At 32.2% G+C, this 17600-nt stretch overlaps 1 long non-coding RNA gene across 9 annotated transcripts; it reads right to left on the bottom strand.

Annotated features, from left to right (window-relative positions):
- Nucleotides 1-5006: 5006 nt before the first annotated feature.
- Nucleotides 5007-16967, bottom strand: LOC127123771 (uncharacterized). Of its 9 annotated transcripts, none has more exons than XR_007803601.1 (4): nucleotides 16918-16967; nucleotides 9413-9604; nucleotides 5700-5767; nucleotides 5007-5536 (listed from the first exon to the last, which is right to left on the bottom strand). It is a non-coding gene; the product is annotated as an uncharacterized LOC127123771 (long non-coding RNA). The 9 variants fall into 9 exon arrangements; XR_007803598.1 differs by lacking the exon at nucleotides 9413-9604 and adding an exon at nucleotides 5873-6064 and having other exon boundaries at nucleotides 16918-16964; XR_007803603.1 differs by lacking the exon at nucleotides 16918-16967 and adding an exon at nucleotides 13396-13445.
- Nucleotides 16968-17600: the final 633 nt, after the last annotated feature.

Below are 17600 nucleotides of genomic sequence, written 5' to 3'. Positions count from 1 at the left end.
TGTCCAACATGAAATTTGAAGATCTTTCTCTCCCATTTCCAAAAAAGTCCAAGATCATGAGCATCTGATGAATGGTTAAGGAGATATGATCAAATCATTGCCAAGTGTGCATGGAACTTCAAAAGGACATAACTTTTGACTCATAACTCCAAATTGAGTGCTCCTTTTTGCATAATTCTTCTCATGACATGAACTTTCCAAATCCATCAAGGCATTGCATAAAATTTGTTCATATGATCATTGGTGCATACATGTGATTTTTGGAGGGAAAATCATGAATTCAAAATTGTTGCATCACATGAGCTTTGTAATCATTCCAACATGTTCATAAGATGGTTTTAAGTGAAAATGCATGGCCATTTGCTACTGTTCACGTGGGATTGCATGCATGGGGTGAAAAAACCAATTTTTGCATAACACCTCTTTTCTCACTAAAATCTCATTAACCATGCTTAATTGTAATTAGGAAATGGATTAGGCCAGCATATAAATAGTAAATCCTAACAGAATTTTCATAATACACAATTCTAGATCTAGATTGAAAATTTCCCTCCAAAATTTCTCTTCTTCCAAATTCAAAAATTCTTCAAAGAACACTTGATTTTTATTGCATATTCTGGATTCTTGATCATCATTTGGTGGAATTCAAGCCATTGATTGAAGAAATTGGTGAAGAACCAAGCAATTCCATACATGAACATGAACATGGAGTTTTGAAGATCTAGCTAGATCCAAGCCATTCCAAGAGTTGATTTGTGCTTCAGAAGTCATTACAAGGTTGATAGAAGAGATTTGGATGCTGCTGGACACTTGAATCCACTACTGCCATTGTTGGAGCTTCAAGAGGTCAAATTTTTGCATCTCTTAATTCTTGTTTTTATTGCCATAGACTTGTAGTTCATTGCTTGCTGATTCCACTAGTATAAAGAACATGAAATTTGGTGCAATATTGATGAAGTTATGACAAATTAAAGTTTGAATGTTCATTTTCTTTTCTCTTCGATTTGCATGATTCTTTGAGAATTAGGATGAAATAATGATAGATTTGGATTCCTCATGTTGTAAGCTTTCATTTGGTGTATGATATTGCGAATTCTGGAAAAAAATATATTTGAATTCACTGTTCACCACCATCTTCATGAAGAAGACGGTGGTTTCCACCGTGGTCACCGCCGTCGTGAACAGTACATGCGCCATCTGGTTTTAAGCGCTAGGGCTTACCTGTCACGTGCCACGCGAGCTGTCTGTTGGCCAAACGAGTGGATACGGTTCCATTGACCTGCGCCACATGGCCTTTGACTGGTGACGGGGCGCCAACACATTAGTGAAACGGCAGCGTTTTGACTAGTCCAAAACGCAGGCGTTTGAGGCGCGCACGGTTCAATTCTCCCATGTAGCATTCATCATTTATCTTCATCATTTCATTTCAATATCATTTCCAAGTATTTCATTTTTATTCCAACTTCAAAAAATCATAACTAATTGAAAACACATCCAAATAATTCCAGGTTTTTTTCCACATGATCCTTGAGATGTCTTCTATTTTTTGATGTGGATTTCTGAAATTGTGCATGGCTGGAATTTTAATTGTGCTAGACTCTTTGGACATGTATGCTTTTGTGACATTGCTTCATTCTTTCTATCATGAAATGCTCAATAATGATCCAATTGCCATGAAATTTTATATGATGATTCTCAACATGTTGTGTGATTTTTTAGGCTTGGTTGTGCATTTTTATCATTTTTCATTTCTGTTTTAGGCATGTGCTAATATGGTGTGACAATGTGTGTCACACAATTTGATGTTGATCTTCTCCATTTTCATTGCCTTGCCAATTGAGCTCCTCTATTTATAATTTTTGGCATGATGATTGTGTTTGATATGTTGTGTGCTCATAGTTTTTTCCAGAATTGTTTGAGTCATTTCTGTTTTGATATGGAATTTTGATTCTTGTTGACCAATTGTGTGCACCTTTTGCTTGCCTTGCCTTCTCTTGGTTGAATGATGACCTTGCTTAATGCTTTTGATTTGGTCCTTTTTAGGACATGTTCTTACTTGTTTAAACATGCTTCATGTTGAGTATTAGCTTCTGTTTTGACTTTTTACTCCACCTTTGACCCTAGGCTTTGCCCTAGGGGTTTGAACTCACATTTGAGCTGTGTATTTCAGGATCAAGCATCTAATCTCCATGGTTGATGTTGCCCCATCATTTGAGTGTTGCTATTTACTTTGTCCACTAACCCTTGATGTTTGTAGGTCATTTGAGATGATGAAACAATTTGAATGCTTGCACATAAGCTTGCATGTTGTGTATATTGGTTGTCTGACTGTTGTTATCTGTTGGTTGTCTATCTGGACATAGTACTGATTGTTTAGCTTTTCTTACAGGTACTTTAGCCGCTTTAACTTATTGCTTGAGTTGCTTTGCTTGGGGTTGGCATACCACTTAGGTGATTTCCGTAACTCCATGTAGTCTGGAAGACCTGTCATGTTATTTTGGCAGGCACCTGTCTGAAGCCCTCCTTAAGAGGCAATGTTTGTGCTTGTTTATCTTTGTGCCTTGTACATTCAAAGACCTCCTAAGTGAAGAGGAATTGGCAGATAGAAGGGATGTGCAATCCATCCCCTGCTATTCAGTTGAGTCTTTCATCTTGCTCGCAACGTGCTGACGCATTTTGAATAAACACCCAAGATCATTGTCTATCGAGTCAGTCATGTGGAGAAGAGTTCCTCATTCTGGACTCCCACACTTTCATTGATTGAAGCTCTCCCAGGCCAGGGATAAGAGCTATGAGGTCTTACCCTCATTTCCCATTTCATCTGCTTCACCCTAACTCTCAATGTTAGGGTTAAGAGCTCAAAACACCCATAACAGAACCGGCTTGTTTGTCGAGGTTGACATGACCCCTTGACTAAAGCCCAACCTTGTATGAGCCACTTGTTTGCATATAGTGTGTGTGCTTGCTCTCCCGTGCTTGTGTTTGCTTACTTGATTGATGTTTAGGCTAGCTTGCTCCCTGTGCGAGTTAAGTGCTGATTAGAGACTTCAACATAGGGATCGTATGCATGACAACTTCTAGGCTCGAGTCGTAGTCTCCCTAGTAGTCTGTTATCTCCCTAGTCTCTGGTTAGGATAGAAGTTTTTTCCCTGTTAAGGGGAACTATGTCGCCCTGATCCTCATACCAGATGAGGTACGTAGACAGGAGATGAGCTGATCTCTCCGGGCGCCCTTTTTCTTTTTCAACCCCTTGTGTGTGTGGAGTCTGACGTAAGTCCAACGATTGGCAGCCGGTTTCCTGTGTGTGTTTGTTTGTGCGGAGTCTGACGTAAGTCCAGCGATTGGCAGTCGGTTTCTTGTGTGTGTTTGTTTGTGCGGAGTCTGACGTAAGTCCAGCGATTGGCAGTCGGTTTCCCGTGTTGTGTGTGTGCTTGGAGTCTGATGTAAGTCCAGCGATTGGCTTTCGGTTTCCCGTTAGTTTGTTTTGGGTGGAGTTGGATGTAAGACCAGCGATTGGCATTCCATTTCCAGTTTGCTTTGACGTCTCAGCGTCTCTGTTTAGTGTTTTGTTTGGCGTGCATTAGCCAAGCTACGAGTGCTCTGATTCTTTCTCTGGTTAGAGAAGATACGTATGCATAGGATGCTATATCCTAGCGTGCACGTTTCCCGTTTCCTCGAACTACGTCGACTCTGATGTTTGTGTCTGAAAAACTACGTAGGACCAGGATGCGACATCCTACCGAGTCTTCTTCTTCCGTCTTTCATCTGTGTTTCGTCTAAGCTTGTGCAGTGTTTTTGAGCAGTTATTTAGCAACCTTTCTCCTATTCTTTTGAGCGTGGATCCCGTCGAGAACGACGGATGCGTAGGGGTGCTAATACCTTCCCTTCGCATAACCGACTCCCGATTCTTGCATCTCTGGTCGCGAGACCATTCCTTTCCAGGTTTACTTCGAGCGTTTCCTTTCCATCCTTTGGGATAAATAACGCACGGTGGCGACTCTATGTCTTTTCCCGCCGTTTTTTCGCGTAATGCGACACTTAGGTATTCAGTTTTTCATTATGTGGTTCGGAATGTTTAAGTTTGGAACCACTGTTGATGTACGTACTAAACTCATTGTGAGCTAAAACCTTTTATGGTGGCCTATATGAAGTTTACATCAATTAGTCATTTCAGTTGAATTATGGGTTTCCAATGACTCATTTTATTATGTGTGAAACTGTTGTAAAATACTTCTCTGAATGATCAATTTAGAAAGCGTTGCAAGCTTATTACTGTGAGATATCCAGCAATAAGTGAATTTCATATTAAAATTTATTGAAAATAGTACGATAGAGTTATTCACTAGATTAACTTGTTTAGAGATATTGAGCTACAATCTTAGAGGATATTCAGAATAAAACCATACATGCATTAAAGTTACATTCAAGGATTATAGATTTGTCCCCTTAATTTATTTTATATGTTTGCGATTATGTAGAGACACACCATAAGATAACTTTCTGACCTTTCTTGGCACGACATAACACATTATGTGCGCATGTCTAACACATCATATTAATAAATCATTGTCCAACATGCTCTCCATCATAGAACATATTTACTCTTGTTATCTTGTTCTTGAATTTGCTTGACATCAAACTGAACTTGTGATAACCATACATTATTTTAGTCTTCTTCATTCTCATTTACAAAAGATAGTTTTAGCAAATAAACTTAAGTTACTATCAACTTCCTATGAGTTCGATATCCTTACTATTCTATCACTTGGTACTATAAATATTAATGTATAATTGCATGTGACATCTGACGTTTTCAAGAAACATTCTTCTTTAATAGTTCTTGTCATTAAAAGCATGTTAATATTCAATGGAACTTCTTGATAAATAACCTGTAAAAAAAAGTTCCACAGTTTTATCTTTTTAAGGGGTACTATTATATTTATTTATTATTATATTAAAAGTAGAAATTATGAAGGACTCTACAATATTATCTTTCATTAATGGTATGGAGAATATAAATTAAAAAAATTTCTATAAGAAATAATAAATATTTTATGATACAATACGATAAATAATATTAATGATTCATTGGTATTGTAAAGTCCATTTAATTCAGTACAAACACATGTTCCTCACTTCAATGTTACAAGTGCCGGGTCACTGGGCTAGACATTTTTCTTTGACCAAACATCCTGGGAAATATACTTATTATATAACCTCATCATTTTCATCTTCTCATATCATCATCTTTATCTTCATCTTCTCCCATATCTTCGTCTTCATCTTAGCATATTCCTTTTGATTATGATTCATTTTCGACATCTCATGGGTACATTTAATTGCATACCTTTATAGCCATAACAATTTTTTTTATTATATAGATCTTTAGAAATGAATTTAAGATTATATTTTTACCATCACCATCATAAGCTTAATAGTTACATTATCCGTTTTAATGTTAAGTAACTCAACTCTCTTTTCTAACTCTTTTTCATAGTTCCTTTTCTTCTCCTTTCATCTTTTAGCAGCAATAATCCTACATGAATCAATCATTAACATTGCATAATTTGGTTAATTTATTGTAAAGTTAAATCGCAATTGAAACAAAAAAGGAGAAAACAATCAAACTTCATGCAGGCAAAATTACAAACTTGATCCAAAATCTTTGTAAAACATGTTATCATAAACATTTATATTACCTTCATATTTATTTGATGATAGTTCCATTTCTGAATCTTACAAAAAATGGGACATATCAGGATAAAACCTACATATTCAAAAAAAATATTAAAAAAAATTATTTTATGAGACATATAAAATAAATTTAAAATAGACTATTATAAAAAATAAAAATAAAAATACTCATTAATACCATCTTTATCGTAGATTCTTTTGCTCATTTTAATCAAAGAAATTACGGCCGATTTTGATGTAGGTTGCACATCACAACTATAACGCAAAACATAATATAAATTGAAGAAATATAAAGCCAAATTATTGGCGTCCATATGCTCATATCTGAAATGATAGTCGATGGACCAACTTTGTTTCTTTACTCATTAATCTGATTGAGACAAAACAACATACACGAGATTAAGTATGATAAACGACTTTAGGTAAATATTCACAAAATCATTTATAACACAAAACAAATTAATTGGATTTTTTTATTCATATAGTAGTGATTTGAGTCTAATGAAAACACAATTGATGAGTTAAAACAACACCGTAATCAATTCAATATGCAAGTATATATGTGTGATCATATCAAGTATATATGTGTAATCATATGATATATACGAAAGCATGACAAATATATAATAAAAGGTTTCATACCGGTGAGAGATAAATCAAAGAGAGAAACAAATCGCCTCATTTTGGTGATGCGGCGCCGATCCTTGCTACTAGGGCAAATGGGAATGCAATCACAAATTTATATGAAATTATTTGGGTAAAGTGTGTGTTGGGTAGGCCCAATGTGTTTTGAAGCCTAAAGTGGATGGTTACGTTTGATATTTTTAAGATTAACAATAATAATATTAAATACGTCATTTAATAATATATTAATTTTATATTTAATTGTAATACATAGGTTGTTGATATAATCTTTTTTCTCTCTGTACGTGAGCACTATAATAAAAATTATCCATTACATGAAGGGACACAATTGATAAGTAATGGTCCTCTTAAGACAACTCAGTTGGTAGCTACTGTATAGGGACATCAGGTGTAGGGGCACAAGTTCGAACCCGCGAGATCCCACTTGTTCAACTTAACTAAAGTGGACTCGAGCCATTAGGCTACGTAACCAAAAAAATGGTAAGTAATGTATATATTACAAAATATATGAAAAAAATATATTTTCCTTCACATTATTATAAGGAATATTATGCAATTTCTCTAGTTATACCTAACACCATCATCTTACAATCCAACTCGGTGATACAATTTAAAATGACAAATTCACCATGCAAAACAAAAACAACAAATTCTACCATCATTAAATGAAGGAGAAAAATTTGTTTTTCCGCCACAACTCTCTTCCTTTCAAATGTGCGGTAACTAAAATCTACCGTCATAAACATTAATCTTATTAGAAGGTCAAGAGGAAGAAACAAACTCTTGAGGACAAAACTCTCCACCATATTACATTCACTACAACGACTTGCTGCTGCAAAGGACATATTCAACCATGAGCGCATAAATCCCTTAGCTACAAGTCTGTCACGTTACACCTTGTCCCCCACATGCTAATCGTACAAGATTCTGCAGTGGTACGAAATAGAAGAATTATAGGGAATTGTGTTGATTCTTTTGGCTACAATTCATGAAATCTCACAAAGCCCATGATCCAAGACAATGCAAAACCCTAGTGGGATATAACTATAAAAGGACATCTTTGAAGAAAGGAAAGTAGTTCAAAATTCTAGAGAGATAATACATAGAGAACGGTGAAGAGAGTGAGTTGAATAAGCCGAAAACCTTCTCACTCTAATCATTCCAAGTGCATGCTACAAGTATCTGGGGTGACAGAAGCTGTCTCTTGTTGATTAACAATTGCAAGAAAATGAAAATATACTCTTAGGTATTCACTTTTTCATTATGTGGTTCAGAATGTTTAAGTTTGGAACCACTGTTGATGTACGTACTAAACTCATTGTGAGCTAAAACCTTTTATGGTGGCCTATATGAAGTTTACATCAATTAGTCATTTCAGTTGAATTATGTGTTTCCAATGACTCATTTTATTATGTGTGAAACTGTTGTAAATTATTTCTCTGAATGAATAATTTAGAAAGAGTTACAAGCTTATTGCTGGGAGATATCCAGCAATAAGTGTATTTCATATTAAAATTTATTGAAAATAGTACGATAGAGTTATTCACTAGATTAACTTGTTTAGAGATATTGAGCTACAATCTTAGAGGATATTCAGAATAAAACCATACATGCATTAAAGTTACATTCAAGGATTATAGATTTGTCCCCTTAATTTATTTTATATGTTTGCGATTATGTAGAGACACACCATAAGATAACTTTCTGACCTTTCTTGGCACGACATAACACATTATGTGCGCATGTCTAGCACATCATATTAATATATCATTGTCCAACATGCTCTCCATCATAGAACATATTTACTCTTGTTATCTTGTTCTTGAATTTGCTTGACATCAAACTGACCTTGTGATAACCATACATTATTTTAGTCTTCTTCATTCTCATTTACAAAAGATAGTTTTAGCAAATAAACTTAACTTACTTTCAACTTCCTATGAGTTCGATATCCTTACTATTCTATCACTTGCTACTATAAATATAAATGTATAATTGCATGTGACATCAGACGTTTTCAAGAAACATTCTTCTTTAATAGTTCTTGTCATTAAAAGGATGTTAATATTCAATGGAACTTCTCGATAAATAACCTGCAAAAAAAAGTTCCACGGTTTTATCCTTTTAAGGGGTACTACTATATTTATTTATTATTATATCAGAAGTAGAAATTATGAAGGACTTTACAATATTATCTTTCATTAATGGTATGGAGAATATAAATTAAAAAAATTCTATAAGAAATAATAAATATTTTATGATACAATACGATAAATAATATTAATGATTCATTGGTATTGTAAAATCCATTTAATTCAGTACAAACACATGTTCCTCACTTCAATGTTACAAGTGCCGGGTCACTGGGCTAGGCATTTTTGTTTGACCAAACATCCTGGGAAATATACTTATTACATAACCTCATCATTTTCATCTTCTCATATCATCATCTTTATCTTTATCTTCTCCCATATCTTCGTCTTCATCTTAGCATATTCCTTTTGATTATGATTCATTTTCGACATCTCATGGGTACATTTATTTGCTTACCTTTATAGCCATAACAATTTTTTTTATTATATAGATCTTTAGAAATGAATTTAAGATTATATTTTTACCATCACCATCATAAGCTTAATAGTTACATTATCCGTTTTAATGTTAAGTAACTCAACTCTCTTTTCTAACTCTTTTTCATAGTTCCTTTTCTTCTCCTTTCATCTTTTAGCAGCAATAATCCTACATGAATCAATCATTAACATTGCATAATTTGGTTAATTTATTGTAAAGTTAAATCGCAATTGAAACAAAAAAGGAGAAAACAATCAAACTTCATGCAGGCAAAATTACAAACTTGATCCAAAATCTTTGTAAAACATGTTATCATAAACATTTATATTACCTTCATATTTATTTGATGATAGTTCCATTTCTGAATCTTACAAAAAATGGGACATATCAGGATAAAACCTACATATTCAAAAAAAATATTAAAAAAAATTATTTTATGAGACATAAAATAAATTTAAAATAGACTATTATAAAAAATAAAAATAAAAATACTCATTAATACCATCTTTATCGTAGATTCTTTTGCTCATTTTAATCAAAGAAATTACGGCCGATTTTGATGTAGGTTGCACATCACAACTATAACGCAAAACATAATATAAATTGTAGAAATATAAAGCCAAATTATTGGGGTCCATATGCTCAGATCTGAAATAATAGTCGATGGACCAACTTTGTTTCTTCACTCATTAATCTGATTGAGACAAAACAACATACTCGAGATTAAGTATGATAAACGACTTTAGGTAAATATTCACAAAATCATTTATAACACAAAACAAATTAATTGGAATTTTTTATTCATATAGTAGTGATTAGAATCTAATGAAAACACAATTGATGAGTTAAAACAACACCGTAATCAATTCAATATGCAAGTATATATGTGTGATCATATCAAGTATATATGTGTAATCATATGATATATACGAAAGCATGACAAATATATAATAAAAGGTTTCATACCGGTGAGAGATAAATCAAAGAGAGAAACAAATCGCCTCATTTTGGTGATGCGGCGCCGATCCTTGCTACTAGGGCAAATGGGAATGCAATCACAAATTTATATGAAATTATTTGGGTAAAGTGTGTGTTGGGTAGGCCCAATGTGTTTTGAAGCCTAAAGTGGATGGTTACGTTTGATATTTTTAAAATTAACAATAATAATATTAAATATGTAATTTAATAATATATTAATTTTATATTTAATTGTAATATTTAGGTTGTTGATATAAACTTTTTTTTCTCTGTATGTGAGCACTATCATAAAAATTATCTATTACATGAAGGGACACAATTGATAAGTAATGGTCCTCTTAAGACATCTCAGTTGGTAGCTACTGTATAGGGACATCAGGTGTAGGGGCACAAGTTCGAACCCGCGAGATCCCACTTGTTCAACTTAACTAAAGTGGACTCGAGCCATTAGGCTACGTAACAAAAAAAATGGTAAGTAATGTATATATTACAAAATATATGAAAAAAAAATATTTTCCTTCAAATTATTATAAGGAATTATATGCAATTTCTCTAGTTATACCTAACACCATCATCTTACAATCCAACTCGGTGATACAATTTAAAAAGACAAATCTCACCATGCAAAACAAAAACAACAAATTCTACCATCATTAAATGAAGGAGAAAAAGTTGTTTTTCCCAAAGCCACAACTCTCTTCCTTTCAAATGTGCGGTAACTAAAATCTACCGTCATAAACATTAATCTTTTAAGAAGTTAATCTTATTAGAAGGTCAAGAGGAAGTAACAAACTCTTGAGGACAAAACTCTCCACCATATTACATCCACTACAACGACTTGCTGCTGCAAAGGACATATTCAACCATGAGCGCATAAATCCCTTAGCCACAAGTCTGTCACGTTACACCTTGTCCCCCACATGCTAATCGTACAAGATTCTGCAGTAATACGAAATAGAAGAATTATAGGGAATTATGTTGATTCTTTTGGCTACAATTCATGAAATCTCACAAAGCCCATGATCCAAGACAATGCAAAACCCTAGTGGGATATAACTATAAAAGGACATCTTTGAAGAAAGGAAAGTAGTTCAAAATTCTAGAGAGATAATACATAGAGACCGGTGAAGAGAGTGAGTTGAACAAACCGATGACCTTCTCACCCTAATCATTCCCACTGCATGCTACAAGTATCTTGGGTGACAAAAGTTGTTTCTTGTTGATTAACATTTGCAAGAAAATGAAAATATACTCTTAGGTATTCACTTTTTCATTATGTGGTTCGGAATGTTTAAGTTTGGAACCACTGTTGATGTATGTACTAAACTCATTGTGAGCTAAAAGCTTTTATGGTGGCCTATATGAAGTTTACATCAATTAGTCATTTCAGTTGAATTATGTGTTTCCAATGACTCATTTTATTATGTGTGAAACTGTTGTAAATTATTTCTCTGAATGATCAATTTAGAAAGAGTTGCAAGCTTATTGTTGTGAGATATCCAGCAATAAGTGTATTTCATATTAAAATTTATTGAAAATAGTACGATAGAGTTATTCACTAGATTAACTTGTTTAGAGATATTGAGCTACAATCTTAGAGGATATTCAGAATAAAACCATACATGCATTAAATTTACATTCAAGGATTATAGATTTGTCCGCTTAATTTATTTTATATGTTTGCGATTATGTAGAGACACACCATAAGATAACTTTCTGACCTTTCTTGCCACGACATAACACATTATGTGCGCTTGTCTAGCATATCATATTACTAGATCATTGTCCAACATGCTCTCCATCATAGAACATATTTACTCTTGTTATCTTGTTCTTGAATTTGCTTGACATCAAACTGAACTTGTGATAACCATACATTATTTTAGTCTTCTTCATTCTCATTTACAAAAGATAGTTTTAGCAAATAAACTTAAGTTACTTTCAACTTCCTATGAGTTCGATATCCTTACTATTCTATCACTTGCTACTATAAATACAAATGTATAATTGCATGTGACATCAGGCGTTTTCAAGAAACATTCTTCTTTAATAGTTCTTGTCATTAAAAGCATGTTAATATTCAATGGAACTTCTCGATAAATAACCTGCAAAAAAAAAGATCCACGGTTTTGTCCTTTTAAGGGGTACTATTATATTTATTTATTATTATATCAAAAGTAGAAATTATGAAGGACTTCACAATATCATCTTTCATTAATGGTATGGATAATATAAATTAAAAAATTTTCTATAAGAAATAATAAATATTTTATGATATAATACGATAAATAATATTAATGATTCATTGGTATTGTAAAATCCATTTAATTCAGTACAAACACATGTTCATCACTTCAATGTTACAAGTGCCGGGTCACTGGGCTAGGCATTTTTCTTTGACCAAACATCCTGGGAAATATACTTATTACATAACCTCATCATTTTCATCTTCTCATATCATCATCTTTATCTTCATCTTCTCCCATATCTTCATCTTCATCTTAGCATATTCCTTTTGATTATGATTCATTTTCGACATCTCATGTGTACATTTAATTGCATAGCTTTATAGCCATAACAATTTTTTTTTATTATATAGATCTTTAAAAATGAATTTAAGATTATATTTTCACCATCGCCATCAAATGCTCAATAGTTACATTATCGGTTTTAATGTTAAGTAATTCAACTCTCTTTTCTAACTCTTTTTCATAGTTCCTTTTCTTCTCCTTTCATCTTTAAGCAGCAATAATCCTACATGAATCAATCATTAACATTGCATAATTTGGTTAATTTATTGTAAAGTTAAATCGCAATTGAAACAAAAAAGGAGAAAACAATCAAATTTTATGCAGGCAAAATTACAAACTTGATCCAAAATCTTTGTAAAACATGTTATCATAAACATTTATATTACCTTCATATTTATTTGATGATAGTTCCATTTCTGAATCTTACAAAAAATGGGACATATCAGGATAAAACCTACATATTCAAACAAAATATTAAAAAAATTATTTTATGAGACATATAAAATAAATTTAAAATAGAAATTTAATACCATCTTTATCGTAGATTCTTTTGCTCATTTTAATCAAAGAAATTACAGTCGATTTTGATGTAGGTTGCACATCACAACTATAACGCAAAACATAATATAAATTGTAGAAATATAAAGCCAAATTATTGGTGTCCATATGCTCAGATCTGAAATGATAGTCGATGGACCAACTTTGTTTCTTCACTCATTAATCTGATTGAGACAAAACAACATACACGAGATTAAGTATGATAAACGACTTTAGGTAAATATTCACAAAATCATTTATAACACAAAACAAATTAATTGGAATTTTTTAGAGTCTAATGAAAACACAATTGATGAGTTGAAACAACACCGTAATCAATTCAATATGCAAGTATATATGTGTGATCATATCAAGTATATATGTGTAATCATATCATATATACGAAAGCATGACAAATATATAACAAAAGGTTTCATACCGGTGAGAGATAAATCAAAGAGAGAAACAAATCGCCTCATTTTGGTGATGTGGCGCCGATCCTTGCTACTAGGGCAAATGGGAATGCAATCACAAATTTATATGAAATTATTTGGGTAAAGTGTGTGTTGGGTAGGCCCAATGTGTTTTGAAGCCTAAAGTGGATGGTTACGTTTTATATTTTTAAAATTAACAATAACAATATTAAATATGTCATTTAATAATATATTAATTTTATATTTAATTGTAATATTTAGGTTGTTGATATAAACTTTTTTTTCTCTGTATGTGAGCACTATCATTAAAATTATCCATTACATGAAGCGACACAATTGATAAGTAATGGTCCTCTTAAGACATCTTAGTTGGTAGCTACTGTATAGGGACATCAGGTGTAGGGGCACAAGTTCGAACCCGCGAGATCCCACTTGTTCAACTTAACTAAAGTGGACTCGAGCCATTAGGCTACGTAACCAAAAAAATGGTAAGTAATGTATATATTACAAAATATATGAAAAAAAAATATTTTCCTTCAAATTATTATAAGGAATTATATGCAATTTCTCTAGTTATACCTAACACCATCATCTTACAATCCAACTCGGTGATACAATTTAAAAAGACAAATCTCACCATGCAAAACAAAAACAACAAATTCTACCATCATTAAATGAAGGAGAAAAAGTTGTTTTTCCCAAAGCCACAACTCTCTTCCTTTCAAATGTGCGGTAACTAAAATCTACCGTCATAAACATTAATCTTTTAAGAAGTTAATCTTATTAGAAGGTCAAGAGGAAGTAACAAACTCTTGAGGACAAAACTCTCCACCATATTACATCCACTACAGCGACTTGCTGCTGCAAAGGACATATTCAACCATGAGCGCATAAATCCCTTAGCCACAAGTCTGTCACGTTACACCTTGTCCCCCACATGCTAATCGTACAAGATTCTGCAGTAATACGAAATAGAAGAATTATAGGGAATTATGTTGATTCTTTTGGCTACAATTCATGAAATCTCACAAAGCCCATGATCCAAGACAATGCAAAACCCTAGTGGGATATAACTATAAAAGGACATCTTTGAAGAAAGGAAAGTAGTTCAAAATTCTAGAGAGATAATACATAGAGACCGGTGAAGAGAGTGAGTTGAACAAACCGATGACCTTCTCACCCTAATCATTCCCACTGCATGCTACCAGTATCTGGGGTGACAAAAGTTGTTTCTTGTTGATTAACATTTGCAAGAAAATGAAAATATACTCTTAGGTATTCACTTTTTCATTATGTAGTTCGGAATGTTTAAGTTTGGAACCACTGTTGATGTATGTACTAAACTCATTGTGAGCTAAAAGCTTTTATAGTGGCCTATATGAAGTTTACATCAATTAGTCATTTCAGTTGAATTATGTGTTTCCAATGACTCATTTTATTATGTGTGAAACTGTTGTAAATTATTTCTCTGAATGATCAATTTAGAAAGAGTTGCAAGCTTATTGTTGTGAGATATCCAGCAATAAGTGTATTTCATATTAAAATTTATTGAAAATAGTACGATAGAGTTATTCACTAGATTAACTTGTTTAGAGATATTGAGCTACAATCTTAGAGGATATTCAGAATAAAACCATACATGCATTAAATTTACATTCAAGGATTATAGATTTGTCCGCTTAATTTATTTTATATGTTTGCGATTATGTAGAGACACACCATAAGATAACTTTCTGACCTTTCTTGCCACGACATAACACATTATGTGCGCTTGTCTAGCATATCATATTACTAGATCATTGTCCAACATGCTCTCCATCATAGAACATATTTACTCTTGTTATCTTGTTCTTGAATTTGCTTGACATCAAACTGAACTTGTGATAACCATACATTATTTTAGTCTTCTTCATTCTCATTTACAAAAGATAGTTTTAGCAAATAAACTTAAGTTACTTTCAACTTCCTATGAGTTCGATATCCTTACTATTCTATCACTTGCTACTATAAATACACATGTATAATTGCATGTGACATCAGGCGTTTTCAGGAAACATTCTTCTTTAATAGTTCTTGTCATTAAAAGCATGTTAATATTCAATGGAACTTCTCGATAAATAACCTGCAAAAAAAAAGATCCACGGTTTTATCCTTTTAAGGGGTACTATTATATTTATTTATTATTATATCAAAAGTAGAAATTATGAAGGACTTCACAATATCATCTTTCATTAATGGTATGGATAATATAAATTAAAAAATTTTCTATAAGAAATAATAAATATTTTATGATATAATACGATAAATAATATTAATGATTCATTGGTATTGTAAAATCCATTTAATTCAGTACAAACACATGTTCATCACTTCAATGTTACAAGTGCCGGGTCACTGGGCTAGGCATTTTTCTTTGACCAAACATCCTGGGAAATATACTTATTACATAACCTCATCATTTTCATCTTCTCATATCATCATCTTTATCTTCATCTTCTCCCATATCTTCATCTTCATCTTAGCATATTCCTTTTGATTATGATTCATTTTCGACATCTCATGTGTACATTTAATTGCATAGATTTATAGCCATAACAATTTTTTTTTTTATTATATAGATCTTTAAAAATGAATTTAAGATTATATTTTCACCATCGCCATCAAATGCTCAATAGTTACATTATCGATTTTAATGTTAAGTAATTCAACTCTCTTTTCTAACTCTTTTTCATAGTTCCTTTTCTTCTCCTTTCATCTTTAAGCAGCAATAATCCTACATGAATCAATCATTAACATTGCATAATTTGGTTAATTTATTGTAAAGTTAAATCGCAATTGAAACAAAAAAGGAGAAAACAATCAAATTTTATGCAGGCAAAATTACAAACTTGATCCAAAATCTTTGTAAAACATGTTATCATAAACATTTATATTACCTTCATATTTATTTGATGATAGTTCCATTTCTGAATCTTACAAAAAATGGGACATATCAGGATAAAACCTACATATTCAAACAAAATATTAAAAAAAATTATTTTATGAGATATATAAAATAAATTTAAAATAGAAATTTAATACCATCTTTATCGTAGATTCTTTTGCTCATTTTAATCAAAGAAATTACAGTCGATTTTGATGTAGGTTGCACATCACAACTATAACGCAAAACATAATATAAATTGTAGAAATATAAAGCCAAATTATTGGTGTCCATATGCTCAGATCTGAAATGATAGTCGATGGACCAACTTTGTTTCTTCACTCATTAATCTGATTGAGACAAAACAACATACACGAGATTAAGTATGATAAACGACTTTAGGTAAATATTCACAAAATCATTTATAACACAAAACAAATTAATTGGAATTTTTTAGAGTCTAATGAAAACACAATTGATGAGTTGAAACAACACCGTAATCAATTCAATATGCAAGTATATATGTGTGATCATATCAAGTATATATGTGTAATCATATCATATATACGAAAGCATGACAAATATATAACAAAAGGTTTCATACCGGTGAGAGATAAATCAAAGAGAGAAACAAATCGCCTCATTTTGGTGATGTGGCGCCGATCATTGCTACTAGGGCAAATGGGAATGCAATCACAAATTTATATGAAATTATTTGGGTAAAGTGTGTGTTGGGTAGGCCCAATGTGTTTTGAAGCCTAAAGTGGATGGTTACGTTTTATATTTTTAAAATTAACAATAACAATATTAAATATGTCATTTAATAATATATTAATTTTATATTTAATTGTAATATTTAGGTTGTTGATATAAACTTTTTTTTCTCTGTATGTGAGCACTATCATTAAAATTATCCATTACATGAAGCGACACAATTGATAAGTAATGGTCCTCTTAAGACATCTTAGTTGGTAGCTACTGTATAGGGACATCAGGTGTAGGGGCACAAGTTCGAACCCGCGAGATCCCACTTGTTCAACTTAACTAAAGTGGACTCGAGCCATTAGGCTACGTAACCAAAAAAATGGTAAGTAATGTATATATTACAAAATATATGAAAAAAAAATATTTTCCTTCAAATTATTATAAGGAATTATATGCAATTTCTCTAGTTATACCTAACACCATCATCTTACAATCCAACTCGGTGATACAATTTAAAAAGACAAATCTCACCATGCAAAACAAAAACAACAAATTCTACCATCATTAAATGAAGGAGAAAAA

The sequence above is a fragment of the Lathyrus oleraceus genome, chromosome 1 (assembly GCF_024323335.1).
Source record: "Lathyrus oleraceus cultivar Zhongwan6 chromosome 1, CAAS_Psat_ZW6_1.0, whole genome shotgun sequence".
Lineage (NCBI taxonomy): Eukaryota > Viridiplantae > Streptophyta > Magnoliopsida > Fabales > Fabaceae > Lathyrus > Lathyrus oleraceus.
Note: the sequence above shows the minus strand (reverse complement) of the source record. Positions and strands in the feature narration are given on the sequence as shown.